The 18,679-nt window shown below is 43.2% G+C and overlaps 1 protein-coding gene across 3 annotated transcripts in view; it reads left to right on the forward strand.

The window, feature by feature from the left end:
* The window catches only part of MAD1L1 (mitotic arrest deficient 1 like 1), a 1,314,438-nt gene that overhangs the window by 1,242,328 nt on the left and 53,431 nt on the right, over positions 1-18,679 (forward strand). The window lies entirely within an intron of this gene.

Genomic DNA, 18,679 nt, shown 5'->3' on the forward strand with positions numbered 1-18,679 from the left:
GCTGCCAGGATGACATAACCTTTGCCTCCTCTCCTTTCCCCCCCAGTTTACAAATTCTAACACATATTATTTCATATTAGTGCAGGCTAAACAGAATAACATGCACTTAATTGAAACCAAAATGCACATTATTCTATGAGACGTGCAGGTGTTACTTCTCATGATAACATTTCTATTTAGCAAATAAAGGAAAGCCTACATACTCTACATCTGGAGCTCAATACAACACAGTTGCCTGAGATAGCAGGCAATCTGCAAAAAACGCATAAAGAACATTTTGAATTTGGTAATTGAGCTGCTAATAAATTGAAAAAGCAGGCAGAGTGCAATTACATTTTGTTAATCGCTGATGAAAAAGGGACTTTTCATTCTGACACAGGGAAGATACAAAAGACCTTTATACGATATTATACTACACTGTATACTCCAGAAGCCATACCATCACAGGATGAAATTCTCCAACATCTAGATGCAGTGACACTCCCCTCACTGTCAGAAACTGGTGATTCACCTCGCCAGACCCATACAATTAGATGAAGTTCAGTGGGCTATCAGTGATCTGCCTAACGGCAAAGTCCCTGGACCCAATGGGTTTACTAATAACTTCCCAAAGCTTCTATAAAATCTATCACTTCTGCTTCTCAACGTTTTCAATGCTGAGGGATTTCCAGTATTTCTGTCAGGTACTTGTGGCCTGGCTTGGTCACTGTTGGACACAGGATACTGGGCTAGATGGACCATTGATCTGACCCAGTATGGCTACTCATGTTCTAAGCAATATATTTTGGCTCCTATGCCAACAAAACAGCAGAATTCCGCCTCACAGCTGTCTCATGACCTCTTGCTTTACTGTGTATTGCAATTCTGGGGGAAAAAGTTTTCCATAAAAGGATTCTAGAAAGAGAAATCCCATTAGCTCCAGAAGTCTTTTTCCAAGGCCTCTCAATTAATGGTATTTATTTACCCTGTGAAACAGAAAAACGATCATACATATCTTAGTGGTAGCCTTTATAGTAACATAGTAGATGACGGCAGAAAAAAGACCTGCATGGTCCATCCAGTCTGCCCAACAAGACAACTCATGTGTGCTACTTTTGTGTATACCCTACTTTGATTTGTACCTGTGCTCTTCAGGGCACAGATCGTATAAGTCTGCCCAGCACTAGCCCCGCCTCCCAACCACCGGCTCTGGCATAGACCATATAAGTCTGCCCAGCACTATCCCCGCCTCCCAACCTCCAGTCCTGCCTCCCACCACCGGCTCTGGCACAGACCGTAGAAGTCTGCCCCGCTCTATCCCCGCCTCCCACTACCGGCTCTGCTATCCAATCTCGGTTAAGCTCCTTTGTATCTGTAGCTGCCAAATGGAGAGTAGAACAAGATCAGAACCCGGGTATCGCGGAATACAGGTGGGAGGAGGTGCATGAACAGCTGATCTTACTGCTGCAGTCTGGCTTCGAGGTTTTCTGCTGTCCTACTCACAAAGGACAACCAGAAAGGTGAGCTGCTGAGATTTTTTTAAAAACACAGCTGATCTAGACTGCCCCTACTTGACTGACTGTACATTTGTCCTTTAGATTGTAAGCTCTTTGAGCAGGGTCTGTCCTTCTATGTTGAATTGTACAGCGCTGCGTAACCCTAGTAGCGCTTTAGAAATGTTAAATAGTAGTAGTAGTATAGTATTTAGGGGTACCGAAGAACAGAAGTGTGAGGATGCACATAACCAGCCATTCAGGCCCTGGTCTCCCGTCCCTTCTCTTAAAAATAAGTCTTCGGAAGGCTTAAGGGGGCACGCTGGAGAGGCGGGAGATGAGAGCCCCCCCCCCCCCCCCCCCCCCCAAAGAGGTACAAAGGGAGAACTATTCATCCTTCCTATTTGCATGAGAAACACTATCTATTGTTTCGTGTCTAAGCTGCACCAGTGCTCGGTAAGTTTTCTTTACACAAATACTCTTACTGTGCTTATCGAATATTTGTTTTTAGACAGGTTTCTTCACTCTGCAAGCTTGTGTTCTGCATTAGCTTTACACATAATCTTTAGAGATGCCCTGATGCAATCTGTATACGCTCTCAGAGATCTGAGAGAGGTTCCCTCCCCCTTTCCCCCAGCCTCTAGGTGCAGGCCTTACTTCGGAAGCATGTGGACTAAGGGGGTTAGATTCAGACAGTCCAGAGAACAGGTTTCTAAAATGGCATGCCGTGGACTAAGGGGGTTAGATTCAGACAGTCCAGAGAACAGGTTTCTAAAATGGCATGCCGTGGACTAAGGGGGTTAGATTCAGCAGTCCAGAGAACAGGTTTCTAAAATGGCATGCCGTGGACTAAGGGGGTTAGATTCAGACAGTCCAGAGAACAGGTTTCTAAAATGGCATGCCGTGGACTAAGGGGGTTAGATTCAGACAGTCCAGAGAACAGGTTTCTAAAATGGCATGCCGTGGACTAAGGGGGTTAGATTCAGACAGTCCAGAGAACAGGTTTCTAAAATGGCATGCCGTGGACTAAGGGGGTTAGATTCAGACAGTCCAGAGAACAGGTTTCTAAAATGGCATGCCGTGGACTAAGGGGGTTAGATTCAGACAGTCCAGAGAACAGGTTTCTAAAATGGCATGCCGTGGACTAAGGGGGTTAGATTCAGACAGTCCAGAGAACAGGTTTCTAAAATGGCATGCCGTGGACTAAGGGGGTTAGATTCAGACAGTCCAGAGAACAGGTTTCTAAAATGGCATGCCGTGGACTAAGGGGGTTAGATTCAGACAGTCCAGAGGACAGGTTTCTAAAATGGCATGCCGTGGACTAAGGGGGTTAGATTCAGACAGTCCAGAGAACAGGTTTCTAAAATGGCATGCCGTCTCCACGCTTCCCTCAAGGGACTCAGTTCAGCGGTGAAGGCAGCACACTAGGAAGTTGAATCGGGGGGGGGGGGGGGTGCAGGATGATCAGCAGCGTGGCAATCATTGACTGATGAGGTAAATGCGGGGCAGCGTTAAAAAAAAAAGGCCTAAGTTAAAATATTAACACGATCACGTTAATTGCCCATCCCTAATTTTATAATCTACACACATATTTGCATGCTCTGCCCCTCTGTACATCCATTGGCAAAGTGCACACCAGAATTTCAAAATATAAATGCCACATTGCTAAAATCCCACAAAAGTAGACACATGCCAATAATACTTAAGGTACACCCCCACCTTACAAAATTATCTTCTAAAGTTCAGAAGAACTAGCACTGAGCAGTTCCCTTGTTTTGACGTCCTGTCTAAAATTTTGGGAATTACATATTAAGATATTTTTATAAGCTTGAAAGTGTTTTTGGTGGTGTGTTGAAATGACTATCTTGGTCTTTGTAACACAGACATAAAATAGATGCATTATTGAACGTTTCAAATAGGGCACCCCGTTATCAATGCACCCCCACAAACTTTAGTCCTAGAAATCTACACAAGTTGGACTAAAGTAGAAGAAGAGTAAATCGAAGAAGAAGAAATGAAAGTGAGAGTCTATTTTTCTCTCCTAAAACCCCAAATAGTTTTAAATAATCAGGCTGAATTGTGATCCTCAAGAATTAATGCAACATAACCATGAGGAAAACGATAGTAAAATGAATGCGCTAGCGTGAATGACAAGTTCATCTTCAGACAAATCAAGTATTTTCATAGACCAAAATATAACTGGCGCAACAGCCATGAAGGCAGTGTACTGGTCAAAGTTCTAGCAGCATTAATTAAAAGGTTCTGTTGCACATGACTATTCAATTATTTTTCTTTGAAGTTGTTGATCGAGACAAATGAATCTGCTATGTTAGGTTTTGCCAATTAAACTAGAACTGACAAAGGTATGGTTGCAAGATCAATAGGTGCAAAATGTTCATACTGTAATGATATGGTTGAATTTGTAAAGTCTTCAGCATGAAGCTCTTAAAATGAAGGTTATAAATACTTTCTTATCCAGAAAGGTAGTGAAATCTGTCTTTTTCGGCTTTAGACTAGACTAGGTGTAGGCAACTGCCATAATCCACTTGGGTTTTCAAGATATCCACACTGAATAATGCATGATATACATTTTCATGCAGTTCTTCCTTGGTAATCTGATACATGTCGTGAGTGTTTATTGTGGATATGCTAAAAACCCAGACTTGCTGCACTCAAGGTCTGCAGTGGTCTAGCCCTGTTATAGACCCTTATTTTATCATCTGGGTTGGATTTCGAGCCTGGACCAGGTATAAGGATAACTCAGTGTTGGTGCAAAGATATTAGATGGCCTAGGCGAACCTTTACCCTTATCCCCCACCCCATTATTTTTATGCCCCTAAGCACCACCTGAGGTTTTCATAATTATACTCAACAATAATGATTAATCCAACATCACCCATCCCAGAACAATCCTGGGACTGTGAGCCTTCCAGGGACAGAAAAATACCCACTGTGGCCGACTGTACACCACTTTGATAGCTTTTGGGCTTATAGGAGGTATAAAATAATATTCATCCAGATAAGTGGACTGTTTGAAAGTTCTCCACTCTCCTTTTGGCTAAAAGTGTGTGCTGATGGCTCCTTTTGTCTGACTATCGAGATCTATTGTTTTGCTTTGACTTCAGCCTTTCTTTGCCACTTTAGCCAACTAAAGTGGAGGAGTGGCCTAGTGGTTAGGGTGGTGGACTTTGGTCCTGAGGAACTGAGTTTGATTCCCGGCACAGGCAGCTCCTTGTGACTCTGGGCAAGTCACTTAACCCTCCATTGCCCGCCGCATTGAGCCTGCCATGAGTGGGAAAGCGTGGGGTACAAATGTAACAAAAAAAAAAAAACTACATAGTTTCTCTAAAGATTAAGCTGCCCTAGGGATATCTTACGCTTCTGGAGTCTCCTTGGCTGGTAGATTTGACAGGTGTTGGCATGGCTGTTCTCCCAGACTTGTATTTATGTAATAGATTCTAGACGAAGAATGAATTCACTTTGAAAGTGGCAATACAGCGAATTCTTGATTATCCGACCTAAACAGGACCGACCCGTTGTCAGATAAATGAAAAGTCAGATAATACGGTAAACAATGGTAACTCCTTAAACATTTCTTAGTTTTCATGACCTGCGTAGAACCGAAAGATAGGAGTGGGATACAAGTCAGAATGTTGTATTATGTTAAACGTAGGGACACAACTCACAACGGTGGCAAAAGTAGGGTCCTGGGTTCAGAAAACGGAAAGCGAAGCCATGTGACATCACCGGGGGTCTGTCGGATATGCCGGATGGTCAGATCAGCAAATCGAGACTGATCGGATCGGATAATCGAGACTGTACTGTAATTTAAATTAGAGATGGGCACAAAAATCATTATTTAGGACTGTGATCATAAACCCTGACCTTAATTTAAGAATTTCTCCTAAGTGGAATTTTTTTTAGATAGTTATCCATCTAGACTGTAAGAAAACCCCATTGAAAGTGCAAGAAAAACTGATAGAGTGGAGGAGTGGCCTAGTGGTTAGGGTGGTGGACTTTGGTCCTGGGGAACTGAGGAACTGAGTTCAATTCCCGGCACAGGCAGCTCCTTGTGACTCTGGGCAAGTCACTTAACCCTCCATTTCCCACCGCATTGAGCCTGCCATGAGTGGAAAAGTGCGGGGTACAAATGTAACAAAAATAAATAAATCTAGCCCATCTGTAATTTAGAGCTATTTTTGTTTATCTACAAAGCCTTCCAGTTCCATCCTGTCAACCCAGATGTATAGAAGCTCACTGTGCCAAAACTGCTGGTTCTAAATCCAGTGAGGACAAAAATCAGTCTTTACCCTTCTGTCTATAGGGAAATTTCTGTCGGTATCAAGGCACAGTTCCAAAGTTCAACAGAACTGTGTCATCTGAGAATGCCCTTCACAGCATTGGGAAGAATGGGACTAGCTTGCTTATATGTACAATTTCAGCACTGCCTATTTCTCTTCAGCCTTTAGTGCTTTCCTTTCATTGTTCTGCTCAGCGATCTTCAAACACACTATATATTTTGTACAATGCCTCTCACATGCATGGTTTAAAAATTAGCACTATAATCAGAAATTAGCACATTCTCTCCATTACACATCTCTAACACATATTTCTCACCTTTTCTCCAGATTTATTCATAGACTTGAATCTTCTTTTATTATATATATATATTTTTTTGTTACATTTGTACCCCGCGCTTTCCCACTCACGGCAGGCTCAATGCGGCTTACATGGGGCAATGGAGGGTTAAGTGACTTGCCCAGAGTCACAAGGAGTTGCCTGTGCCTGAGGTGGGAATCGAACTCAGTTCCTCGGTTCCCCAGGACCAAAGTCCACCACCCTAACCACTAGGCCACTCCTCCACTGTTGCTACTATTTGAGATTCTACATGGAATGTTGGTATTCCACTAGCAACATTCCATGTAGAAGTCGGCCCTTGCAGGTCACCAATGTGGCCGCGCAGGCTTCTGCTTCTGTGAGTCTGACGTCCTGCACGTACGTGCAGGACGTCAGACTCACAGAAACAGAAGCCTGCACAACCTTCTACATGGAATGTTGCTAGTGGAATAGCAACATTCCATGTAGAATCTCCAATAGTAGCAACATTCCATGTAGAATCTCCAATAGTATCTATTTTATTTTTGTTACATTTGTACCCTGCGCTTTCCCACTCACTGCAGGCTCAATGCGGCTTCCATGGGGCAATGGAGGGTTAAGTGACTTGCCCAGAGTCACAAGGAGCTGCCTGTGCCTGAAGTGGGAATCGAACTCAGTTCCCCAGGACCAAAGTCCACCACCCTAACCACTAGGCCACTCCTTTTCATTTCTCTTTCTATGTCACCATTTTAGTCCTCGTTATTCTTTTTTCCCTTTTCCAGCACTATTTAATAATTTTTTATATTATTTTTTTATATTACACTTTCAGGCTTATTTTCGAAAGAGAAGGGCGCCCATCTTCCAACACAAATCCGGAGATGGGCGTCCTCCTCTCAGGGTCACCCAAATCGGCATAATCAAGCCGATTTTGGGAGCCCTCAACTACTTTCCGTCACAGGGATGACCAAAGTTCAAGGGAGCGTGTCAGCGGCGTAGCGAAGGCGGGACTGGGGCGTGCTTAAGAGATGGGCGATAATGGAAAAAAGAAGGGCGTCCCTGACGAGTACTTGGCCGACTTTACTTGGTCCATTTTTTTCTTTCGACCAAGCCTCAAAAAGGTGCCCGAACTGACCAGATGACCACCGGAGGGAATCGGGGATCACCTCCCCTTACTCCCCCAGTAGTCACCAACCCCCTCCCACCCTAAAAAAAAAAACTTAAAAAAAAATGGTTGCCAGCCTCCAATCTCATACCCAGCTCCCTGACAGCAGTATGCAGGTCCCTGGAGCAGTTTTATTTTATTTATTTATTGCATTTGTATCCCACATTTTCCCACATCTTTTTTTTTTTTGTTACATTTGTACCCCACGCTTTCCCACTCATGGCAGGCTCAATGCAGCAGGCAATGGAGGGTTAAGTGACTTGCCCAGAGTCACAAGGAGCTGCCTGTGCCGGGAATTCAACTCAGTTCCTCAGTTCCCCAGGACCAAAGTCCACCACCCTAACCACTAGGCCACTCCTCCACTCATAGGCTCAATGTGGCTTATGGCATCATGGATAGTGGGAGTAAGAAGAGAATAGATATATGGTATTAAAGATGGATTTTGGGTTACATGGTAATGGGATACATGATAGTAATATAACAGAAGGCATTATTAAACACTAGTAAAAAAAGGCCCGTTTCTGGAGCCAATGAAACGGGCGCTAGCAAGGCTTTCCTGTGGCCCCCTCCCCACCCGTCGTCGATGTGGGTGAATTGCTCCGCCTCCGCCCTCAACGTCATAACGTTTGACGCAAGGACGGTGAATTGCTCCGCCTCCGCCCTCAACGTCATAACATTTGACGCGAGGGCGGGGCCCAGAGACTGTGATTTTCGAGGCTTCAGAGCTTCGAACCTTGGCTTCAGTGACGTCAGCAGCCAATAGAATGTTGAGGGTGAGTTTTATATATATAGATTTCTGGATATATGTGGGGAGTTTTTAGTGGGTGCACTGCACTTCAGGCAGGCGGACCCAGGCCCATCCCTCCCCCCAACCTGTTACACTTGTGGTGGTAAATGTGAAAGGCCTTTCTGTGGTATTTTGCAACTACATTCAAAGCGGGGGAGGGAGAATGAGGCGATGGCCCTCAAAAGAGAGTAATGAGCGTGAAGTAGTGTATGGAGTGACCACTCTTGACAAATAAGAGGGGGGACCCGGGTGATAGGCCTTAAAATGCAAGCACAGAATTTTGAATTGAGCGCGAACCTGCGTGGTTTTAGAGCCCCCAAGTCTTTTGTTGTTTTTGTTGGAGCAGGAAGTATGGTGTTGGGATCGTTTATCCGCTCTTGTTTTCGTTTGAGTGGGACGTGTTAAGTTGGCAGTCACCGATCCCATCTTGTTTTTGTTGGAGTGGGAGATACGATGATGGGGCTGTGAAGCCCCTCCTTTTTAGCTGGAGTGACAAATTTTATTTTGGGGTTGTCAATCCCCTCTTGTTGTTGGAGTGGGAGATATAGTATTGAAGGTAGAGCTGCACCAAATAGTATATTTTACTATTCAGCCAAATTTGAATAATGAAAAATATTATTTGTCCGAGTATGAATAATGGGCATTGAGCTTTAACATAACAAATAATAAAAGAAGCAACATGAAAACAGAGATCAAGTTTTAGTACTACTACTACTACTACTATTTATCATTTCTATAGCGCTACAAGGCATACGCAGCGCTGTACACCATACACAAAAAGACAGTCCCTGCTCAAAGAGCTCACAATCTAAATATGGAATGTTGCTAGTGGAATAGCAACATTCCATGTAGAATCTCCAATAGCAGCAACAGAATCTCCAATAGTAGCAACATTCCATCTAGAATCTCAAGTAATAGCAACATTCCAGAATCTCAAATAGTAACAACATCCCATGTTCCACTGCACTAACCACTAGGCTACTCCTCCACTAGCAACATTCCATGTAGAAGTCTGCCCTTGCAGATCAGCAACGCGGCCGCGCAGGCTTCTGTTTCTGTGAGTCTGACGTCCTGCACGTACGTGCAGGACATCAGACTCACAGAAACAGAAGCCTGCGCGGCTGCGTTGCTGATCTGCAAGGGCAAGCTTCTACATTACTACTACTACTTATCACTTCTATAGCGCTACCAGGCATACGCAGCGCTGTACACCATACACAAAAAGACAGTCCCTGCTCAAAGAGCTTACAATCTAGATAAGACAGATAAACAGAACAAATAAGGGTAAGGGAATAAATAGGTTAAGGATAAGGACAAGGCAAGCGAGTAATGGTTAGGAGTCAAAAGCAGTGGTAAAGAGGTGGGCTTTAAGTTTGGACTTGAAAACGGCCAAAGACGGGATTTAGCATAGTTGAGCCCTGGAATACTCGTATTCGAATTTAAATCACTATGCAGCCATATACAAATAATGTATTTGGGACCCTATTCGGGGCTGAATCGAATACGAGCATTCGGATCAGCCCTAGTTTGGAGTCATCAAGCCCGTATTATTGAATCCCCTACTGTAAACGTCACTGTGCACCACTGTCCTCTTCCCCTTCTCCCACTCCCCAGCCAAGTGGTAACTGTTGATCTGTTGTGTTGTGTAAATTTACTTTTCTGTGAGCAACTTTTCCACTCTGCCTGAGAGTAATAGAACGTTAAATGTTCAGGTTTACCCTCTGACTCTTGGTCCCCATGATATTTGCAATGTTTGTTTGTAATTGCCAGTTTAGGCTGTGCCAGTACTACATTGCTCATTGACAGAATATGAAAGCTAGCAAAATGTCAGCTCTTCGCTGCATGGAGGCCTCTGTGACACTCGGGCGGATTAAATAAATCGCTGCACTTTTTTGGAGTTAATTGCCTTTTTAATCATAGTGAAATTGCTCCTATTTGCATGAATTCTCCAGGCACTGAGAATCGTTGGCCATTGTCATTGGTGTTCATTACACGTCAGATTAATGGTTTTGTTTAATAGGCTTAATTTCAGAAAAGCAAACTTTTCTCAGTATTTAGCCTTGCAGAAGCTAGGCAAGGTATCACAAGAACTTCTCACTTAATAAATTGGAGGCAAAAGGTGGCAGTTTAGAACACTGCAGAATCTCTGGATTTCCTAAGGTCTAGGCAGGAAATGACCCCCAGTCCAGCAATATTAAAATATTTAATGTAACCCCACAGTAAACTCAAGGCTAAATATCAAAGTTTTGCTATATTTTATTTATTTTAAACCTGAGCATAACAGTTCAGTTTGAGCAGATGAAACAAATTTGCCTTGCAGAGACAAGTCTTTTGCATTAGGAAATAAATTAATGTATTTTATTTGTTACATTTGTATCCCACATTTTCCCACACATTTGCAGGCTCAATGTGGCTTACATAATACCGTGAAGGCATTCGCCAAGTCCAGTATGGGAATAGTACAAAATGTTATAGTGGGATAGGGAAGATAAGATTCAATCAAGTTGGGTTTGAGGTAAAAGGGTTTGTCAATGTTCAATACGATCTTTGATAGTGAAGTATTGCAGGGTTGAGTCACCTAAGTTGGGTCATTCGGATATGCCTTTCCGAATAGGTGAGTCTTTAATAATTTTCTGAATTTTAGGTGATCGTAGGTTGTTTTCGCACCTTGTGAAATCCATTGCAATATCGTCTTAACCAGTTTTCAGAGCATCTGACCAGATATTGAAAACACTGTTGGGTAAATGACTTGATATCAAGACCGGTGGCATCATTCTGTGCTATTGGCTGGATCCCTGGATAAAACAGAAAGGAAGATGGCAACCATAAACACGATTTATATACCATTAAAATTGATGTGACTGGTCTTTATGGATATGAGAATGAAGGGTCCAAATGGGTTTGGAAGCTTTCTCTCCTTTTACCCCTTTGAGGGACAACAGTAGTGACAAATTTCATTTTTTGGAGCAGCGGGGATTTCGCGGTTATGCATTCAACAATGTCTGCCATTTCTCCTTAAGTCCGGAAAGCACTGGTGAATATCTGGAAATTCTTATTCTTTCCAACCCAATGGATCTTGGGAAGAATTATACAAAAGGAGTCAAGAATATCTGTCCACCAGCCTGTCTGCCTTCCTTCCATCTGTCTGTCTAGAGGCAAAATCTGGTGAAATGGGATGAAACTTGGCATGAGAGAATAACTGGTCAAAAGACCCAAATGTGAAAATGGGCCAAATTGAACTGGTGGTTCTGGAAATTAAGTCCCCCACTAAAAAATGACCCAGTGTAATTCTGTGAGGGGGACGTCCAGCTTCTGTAGCAGAGAATAAGTAACAGAACGGGATAAAAATTGGCTTTGGGGGTAAGGGTGGAAGACAGTAAAAAGACACACTGAATTTGAAAGTGGGCCAAATCCAGACCAGGGGTTCCAGACAAATGAGCCCCCCCCCCCCAAAAAAAAAGAAAATATAGACCAATGTATTTATTTGTGGCAAGGAATTCTAGCCTCTGTACTATGGAAACTTAGAGTGAAATGTAGCAGTTAAAGAACAGGGCAAACCCCCAGACTGCCCCCATATCCCCAACCCTCCCCCCTCCACATTTGCCACACCAGCTGGCAACTTTCCATACCTGCATATGCCCCCTGCATCTACCACGCTCATTCCCCCACACCCAAAAACTAACTGACAAAGAACTCCACAAACTGCCCCAACCCAAAGCTACTCCCCTGCAAATTACATACCCCCATTCTGGCCCTTTCAACTAATCCTGCAATGGTCCAAACTACCCCCTCCCTTAAAATGTGCCACCCCACAAGTAGCCCCAGCTACTTCTCCCAGACACAAAACATGGTAAAAAAAACACACACACACACCCTACACATTCAGACCCCACAGATGCAACCACAGGGAATGTTCATCTTTCCCTGTCCCATTAATTCATGTTCTTTGTTATTAATTCAACTCTGAAAATTCAAGTATTGCTAGGTAACATCTGTTGCCATGGGCAGGGCCAGATTAAGCCATTGGCAAACTTTGTACATGCTTTGTGTGTACATATTTCATCTCCTCTCTTGATCACAGCTGTTAAACTACCCTGTTCCAGGAGAGAAATTTTAGGCCTGTCCTAGATTTCTGACAACCTTGTTCTGATGCATAATGAGACCTACAGCACTGACTTCAATGGGTAAAATGAGGGACTACAAATACCACCCTGCTTTGGGGGAAAACAAGGACTAGGCAAAAAGTCTTTTACCTGGAACCGGGTAACTTGGCAGCCCTGTGATCACTGACACACACAAAGCACAAACACACATATACAGACGTACACAAACATGGACCCACCTCACACTGAGACATGAGCATGTATGTACAGACACCCACCAACCCCCCCCCCCCCCTTTCCAGACACACATACACAAAATACATTTACATACTTATGGGGTTGGAAGGAATTCCGTGAGCCATACTCCACATGCTTTCCTCACTTATTAGGATCTGCATGCAGATATGCAGAGTTGGTGTTGCTGTGTTTTGAGGTGTTAAAAGAATGAGCCCCTGCTTTGAATTCAGAGCTGCATGCTGCTGTTTTCACCCTGACAATGGATCTTGTAAAGGGACAGCTAATATGAGTGATAAGCCACCAACAGTCCAGATTTTACCACTAGTTCACAGTATATTCCAGCCTTCCTTGACCTTGGACACTGTCTTGTTTTGTTAGCATTGGAAATTCAGTGTTTGCCTGAAAACCGTGAAGAGAGTTATCTACTTCATTGCCTCTTCTGTATCCTATCTAATTCCGTCTTGTATTTTTAGGGTTACAGTTTTATTCTTCTACTGCGAGCTGATCAGTACTATAGGTGGCCTTGACAGTCCCTTGTCCTTTTATTTTTAAATATACAGTGGGTGTGGGGGGGGGGTGTATCCCTTGTTTCATACCCCCAAGGCCCCACAGAACACTTCTTATTTCCCAATCCTCTCCCTGTCTTTTCACTTAGCACATGCACTCTCTTCTCAAAGGGAGCAAGTTCTTTTCGTGGAGGGGGAGGAATATCCTTGCAAGGCCCAGGCACTGATTCTGCTCGGAGACAGATAGGGGGTGCTCCAACTGACTTTACTGAAGAGTCAGTCTTTTTGTTCTCGGAGCATGCACCACATATATCTTTTAGCTGTGACTGTGATCCCTTTCAATAAATATCAGAAAGTAGGGGTTTTCCGGAAGCTGGACAAACCTATTCCTCTCTACACAAATTAACAGTCTCCTTGGAAAGTAGGGGTCTCCTGGTTACTGGTCAAGCCTATTCCCTTCTTAAATTCATAATCTCTCCATTCAGTGACCCTCTTCTACATACAGTAGACTCTCTTAATGAGGGAATCTTTCTCCACAAACCTCCGGTAGTTGAGCTCCTGGGTGGTTCATCTCTCTCTCTTTTCCCTTTAGCTTAGGGTTCAAGCCCTCAACTCCTTGCTTCAGAAGTCAGTATCTGTGACTCTTACACTTTTCACAAGACACTAAGGGATGTTTCACACTGAATATAAACTAATTAGGCCCAAAGCTGCTTCTATCAGCAAATCCACACAGCAGTCCAAAATCCACCACACAGTCTAGGGTCTAGTTTTTATAAGGGCAGACAGAATGATTGTAGGCATACCCAGTGGGAGATGCTGTAGCAGAAAGGTATACAATAATTCTCTGCATTAAGTTGGTATGATCCTGAATCCAGGCGCGTACTGGGCTAGTGAGGGGTCCTCAAAGGATCCTTATATATTTCCAGTATTCTTGCCCCCCTTCCCTCCTGTGATCAAGAATGCAGAATGGGGAGATGTTTCTTGTTGTTTAATATTAAAAAGCACATTGGATCTGGGTTATGTTATGAATCTAGTGTACTCTGTGAAGCGAGGATATGTGATGGGGTTTCTATGTCCTAGCTGTTTATATGGTCAAGTAAAATCAAATTCAAACATATCACCACCGTGGAAAGCAGCCTGCAGAGTACCTCAAGGATCACTATTATCAGCAATACTCTTCAGCATAATGATGATCCCACTGGCAAAGTCCCTATCCAATCGAGGCCTCAACCCATTCATCTATGCAGATGACGTTACAATCTACATTCCCTTCAGACACGACCTAACAGAAATAACCAATGAAATCAATGATGGCCTAGACTCATGGGCAAACTCATTCCAACTGAAACTGAACACTGAAAAAAACACACTGCCTCATCCTCTCATCTCAACATAACAAGTACAAACCCACAACTATAAATACCCCGGGACACACCCTTCCTACCTCAGACAGCCTAAAAATACTTGGAGTCACAATCGACCGCAACCTTACCCTTGAGAGCCAAGTAATAAAGAAAATGTTCTATTCGATGTGGAAACTTAAACGATTAAAACCTTTCTTCCCGAGAGAAATTTTTCGAAACGTAGTACAATCAATAGTTCTAAGCCATGCAGATTACTGCAACAGAATCTACGCGGGATGCAAAGAACAACTCACAAAAAAACTCCAGACCGCCCAAAACACAGCAGTCAGACTGATATTTGGTAAAACACGATTCGAAAATGCACGGACTCCCAATCAAAGAAAGGATCATCTTCAAAATCTGCACTTTGGTCCACAAAATTATCTACGGCATAGTCCCAGGATACATGACAGACCTAACAGATCTACCAACCAGAAACAGAATCAGATCATCACGTTCATACCTAAACCTACACTACCCAAATTGCAAAGGACTTAATTACAAAACAACTTACGCATCCTGCTTCTCCCACATAAGCGCACAACTATGGAATGGACTCCCAAAAGTTGTGAAAACAATCCAGGACCACCTAAACTTCAGAAAATCACTAAAAACCAACCTCGTCAAAAAGGCTTACCCCACTGATCCAATGTAAATCCCCACACCCAGCAACACAACACAACTAACGATTGTATTGGACAATACACAATCTTCATTCCCTTCGACCTTCACGGTGCCTGACACACACCTACTTCATTCGACCACAATTCAACCTTGTATTTGTTATTTAACTGACTGGCGAACGCCTTTACAGTACTATGTAAGCCACATTGAGTCTGCAAATAGGTGGGAAAATGTGGGGTACAAAGGTAACAAATAAATAAATGAAAAATAAACTTGCAAAAAAAACCAGAGTGCAGGTCAGTACTGCTGAGAGAACTTATCTCTTGTTTCTCATGAAGCATCCCAATAGCATGTCTAAAGAATTGCCTCAGTGATTACTGTTCGTTAGAACTGTCTGTAGTGTCATAGAAGCTGGTTTCACTGATTTCAAAGTGGGACCTGGGAGGTCTAAAGACATTGAACCCCTCCAAATATGCATTTTCTTTATAAGAATTGCTACTGAAAGCAAAAAAATAAAGATTTATCTACAACTCCTATGTCTTTCATTTTTGTCCTAGTAGTAGAGATCATTGCCTCTCAGAAGGTGAGAAGTCACCTCTATTATAACATTGACCTTGAGCTCAATATTGCAGTATCCGTTCAATGTTGCATTTGGAAGCAGTCACTCTGCGTAATTTCTTTGTGTGACTATGTTGCAAAATGAGGATTAGGAGCTTATCTGAATGCAGAAACTTAAGGGAAAGAGTGAACAGATTGTAGTGGAAATTCATCTAACCATGAAGCTGATGCCCGATGTGCTTAGGTATTGCTCTGTCGTCATTAACCCCACTGGCAACAGACAGTGTTGACACCAGCTGACAAAACAACTGTCTCGAAACTGTTACTTTATGTTTCGTTTCTACCTCCGGGCACAAGGGCTGTTTCCTCCTCTTGTCGAAAATGCTGTGTAGAAAAGTTGCAATACCTGTTCAGCATTGAGTGCTGAAAGGTTTGATGAGCCGAAGTTATAAAGAGCATGTTGGGGTACAGCTAAGTAAGTTATTCATTATTCCATAGTTAATCTTTTATTAAAAGAATACATTTCAAATGAGCGCTAGCTTGTGATTTCAAACATTGTGGTTTGACTTTTTGTTTTGGAGAAGAATCTTTGAATTGAGATGCTACTTGCTGCCGAGTTCTCCTGTTCTGTTTTCATACCTGTATTGGTTACTTTTGTGAAATGTTGCTTTACTATAAAAATATATTTGGATTTTTAAAATTGGTTTTCTATTAACTTGATTTCCACTTAGCTTGTTATGTTTTTTGTATTTATTAATAATGCACTTCATTGAATATTTATTTATTTATTTATTTCATTTATATCTCACATTTTCCTTAGCAAATTGGGTTCAATGTGTCTAGCATATTATTATACTAACAGTACAAAGGAGTCATACATCAGTATAAAAGACTTGTAGGGTTGAATTAAACAAAGATTAAATAGGATGTGATAATTTAAAAGATAATATATATAAGAAAAAGAATATATATCCCTGTGTTCTTTTATTTGTATATAGGGCAGGGGGTGCCTCTGGTCCATGCCAGAAATGGTATTTAAAAAGTGACGAGTCGGAAGAACAAATCTCATTGAACTTGGAAGTTATAATAGGGCAAATCAACAAGCTAAAAAGCAGCAAATCACCTGGACCAGGTGGTATACATCCCAGAGTACTGAAAGAATCAAAAAATGAAATTGCAGATCTATTATTAGTAATCTATATATAGCCTATCATTAAAATCATCTATGGTACCTGATTGGAGGGTGACCAAAGTAACACCAATTTTTAAAAAGGCTTCTGGGGTGATCCGGGAAATTACAAACTGGTGAGTCTGATGGCACTGCTGGGTGAAATAGTAGAGACTATTATAAACAACAAAATTAGTGAACACATAGATAAACATGGTTTAGCCAAGAGAAGTCTTGCTTACCAGGTAACTTCATACTTTTGAAGGCATGAATAAATATGAAGGTGAGCTGGTTCAAATAGAGGGGCATAATCGAACGTGGCGCCCAAGTTTTCCTGAGGGCATCCTTGCAGGACATCCCCGCAAAGGGGCGGGGAAACCCATATTATCAAAACAAGATGGGTGGCCTTAGAGATGGTCGTCCCCGGTTTTTGGCGATAATGGAAACTGAGGACACCCATCTCAAAAACTACCAAATCCAACTCGTTTGGTCGTGGGAGGAGCCAGCATTCGTAGTGCACTGGTCCCCCTGACATGCCAGGACACTATCCGGGCACCGTAGAGGGCACTGCAGTGGACTAACTGATGCACTAACTGAACGAAAAAAGCCCTTCCCTTACCGATCCCTTAGCGATTCGGAAAGGAATGGGCATGCATGAAGGAAATCGCATGCAAATGAGCTACTCGCTGTTAGCTCATTTGCATACGATTTCCTTCTTAAGGAGGCGAAGCCAGTGCAGAGCAGCCAAGGCAGCTTCATACACGCAGACAAGCTGCGTGTATAATAGCCATCTACAACCTTAGAAAAACATAACTCCAGGTGAAAACATCCAAGTGCTCGTCAGGGACATCTTTTTTTTTTTTTTTTAGTATGGGTGAAGGACGTCCAAGAGTTAGGCGCCTTAGCTATGCCTCCGCTGACACACCTCCCCCCCCCCCCCCCCCCCCCAGGAACGTGCGTACTGCTGCAATGGACCTGAGTATGATATTTGAGGCTGGCAAAAAAAATGTTTAAAATTTTTTTCAGGGTGAGAGGGGGTTAGTCACCACTGGGGGAGTCAGGGGAGGTCAGCCCCGATTCCCTCCGGTGGTCATCTGGTCAGTTCAGGCACCTTTTTGAGGCTTGGTCGTAAGAAAAAATGGACCAAGTAAAGTCGGTCAAGTGCTTGTCAGGGACGCCCTTCTTTTTTCCATTATCGCTCGAGGACACCCCTTCTGTTAAGCACGCCCCAGTCCCGCCTTCTCTACACCTCCGACACGCCCCCGGGAGCTTTGGTCGTCCCCACGACGGGAAGCAGTTGGGGACGCCCAAAATCGGCTTTCGATTATGCCAATTTGGGCAACCCTGAGAGAAGGACGCCCATCTCCCGATTTGTGTCGAAAATTGGGTGCCTTTCTCTTTCGAAAATAAGCCTGATAGTGTATCTGGACTTTTAGAAAGCTTCTGACAAAGTTCTTCATGAGAGACTACTGAGGAAATTTACAAGACATGAGATAGGAGGCAGTGTCCTGTTGTGGATTGAAAACTAGTTAAAAGAAAACAATGAAGGGTTAGAAGGTAAAGTTTGCCTATTTGCGGATGATACTAAGATTTGCAACAGAGTGGACACCCGGGAGGGAGTGGAAAGCATGAAAAAGGATCTGAGGAAGCTAGAAGAATGGTCTAAGGTTTGGCAATTAAAATTCAATGCGAAGAAATGCAAAGTGATGCATTTAGGGAGTAGAAATCCACGAGAGACGTATGTGTTAGGCGGTGAGAGTCTGATAGGTACTGAGGGGGAGAGGGATCTTGGGGTGATAGTATCCGAGGATCTAAAGGCAACGAAACAGTGTGACAAGGCGGTGGCCGTAGCGAGAAGGTTGCTAGGCTGTATAGAGAGAGGTGTGATCAGCAGAAGAAAGGAAGTGTTGATGCCCCTGTACAAGTCGTTGGTGAGGCCCCACCTGGAGTATTGTGTTCAGTTTTGGAGGCCGTACCTTGCAAAGGATGTTAAAAAAATGGAAGCGGTGCAAAGAAAAGCTACGAGAATGGTACCGGATTTGCGTTCCAAGACGTACAGTGGG

The sequence above is a fragment of the Microcaecilia unicolor genome, chromosome 8 (assembly GCF_901765095.1).
Source record: "Microcaecilia unicolor chromosome 8, aMicUni1.1, whole genome shotgun sequence".
Taxonomy (NCBI): domain Eukaryota; kingdom Metazoa; phylum Chordata; class Amphibia; order Gymnophiona; family Siphonopidae; genus Microcaecilia; species Microcaecilia unicolor.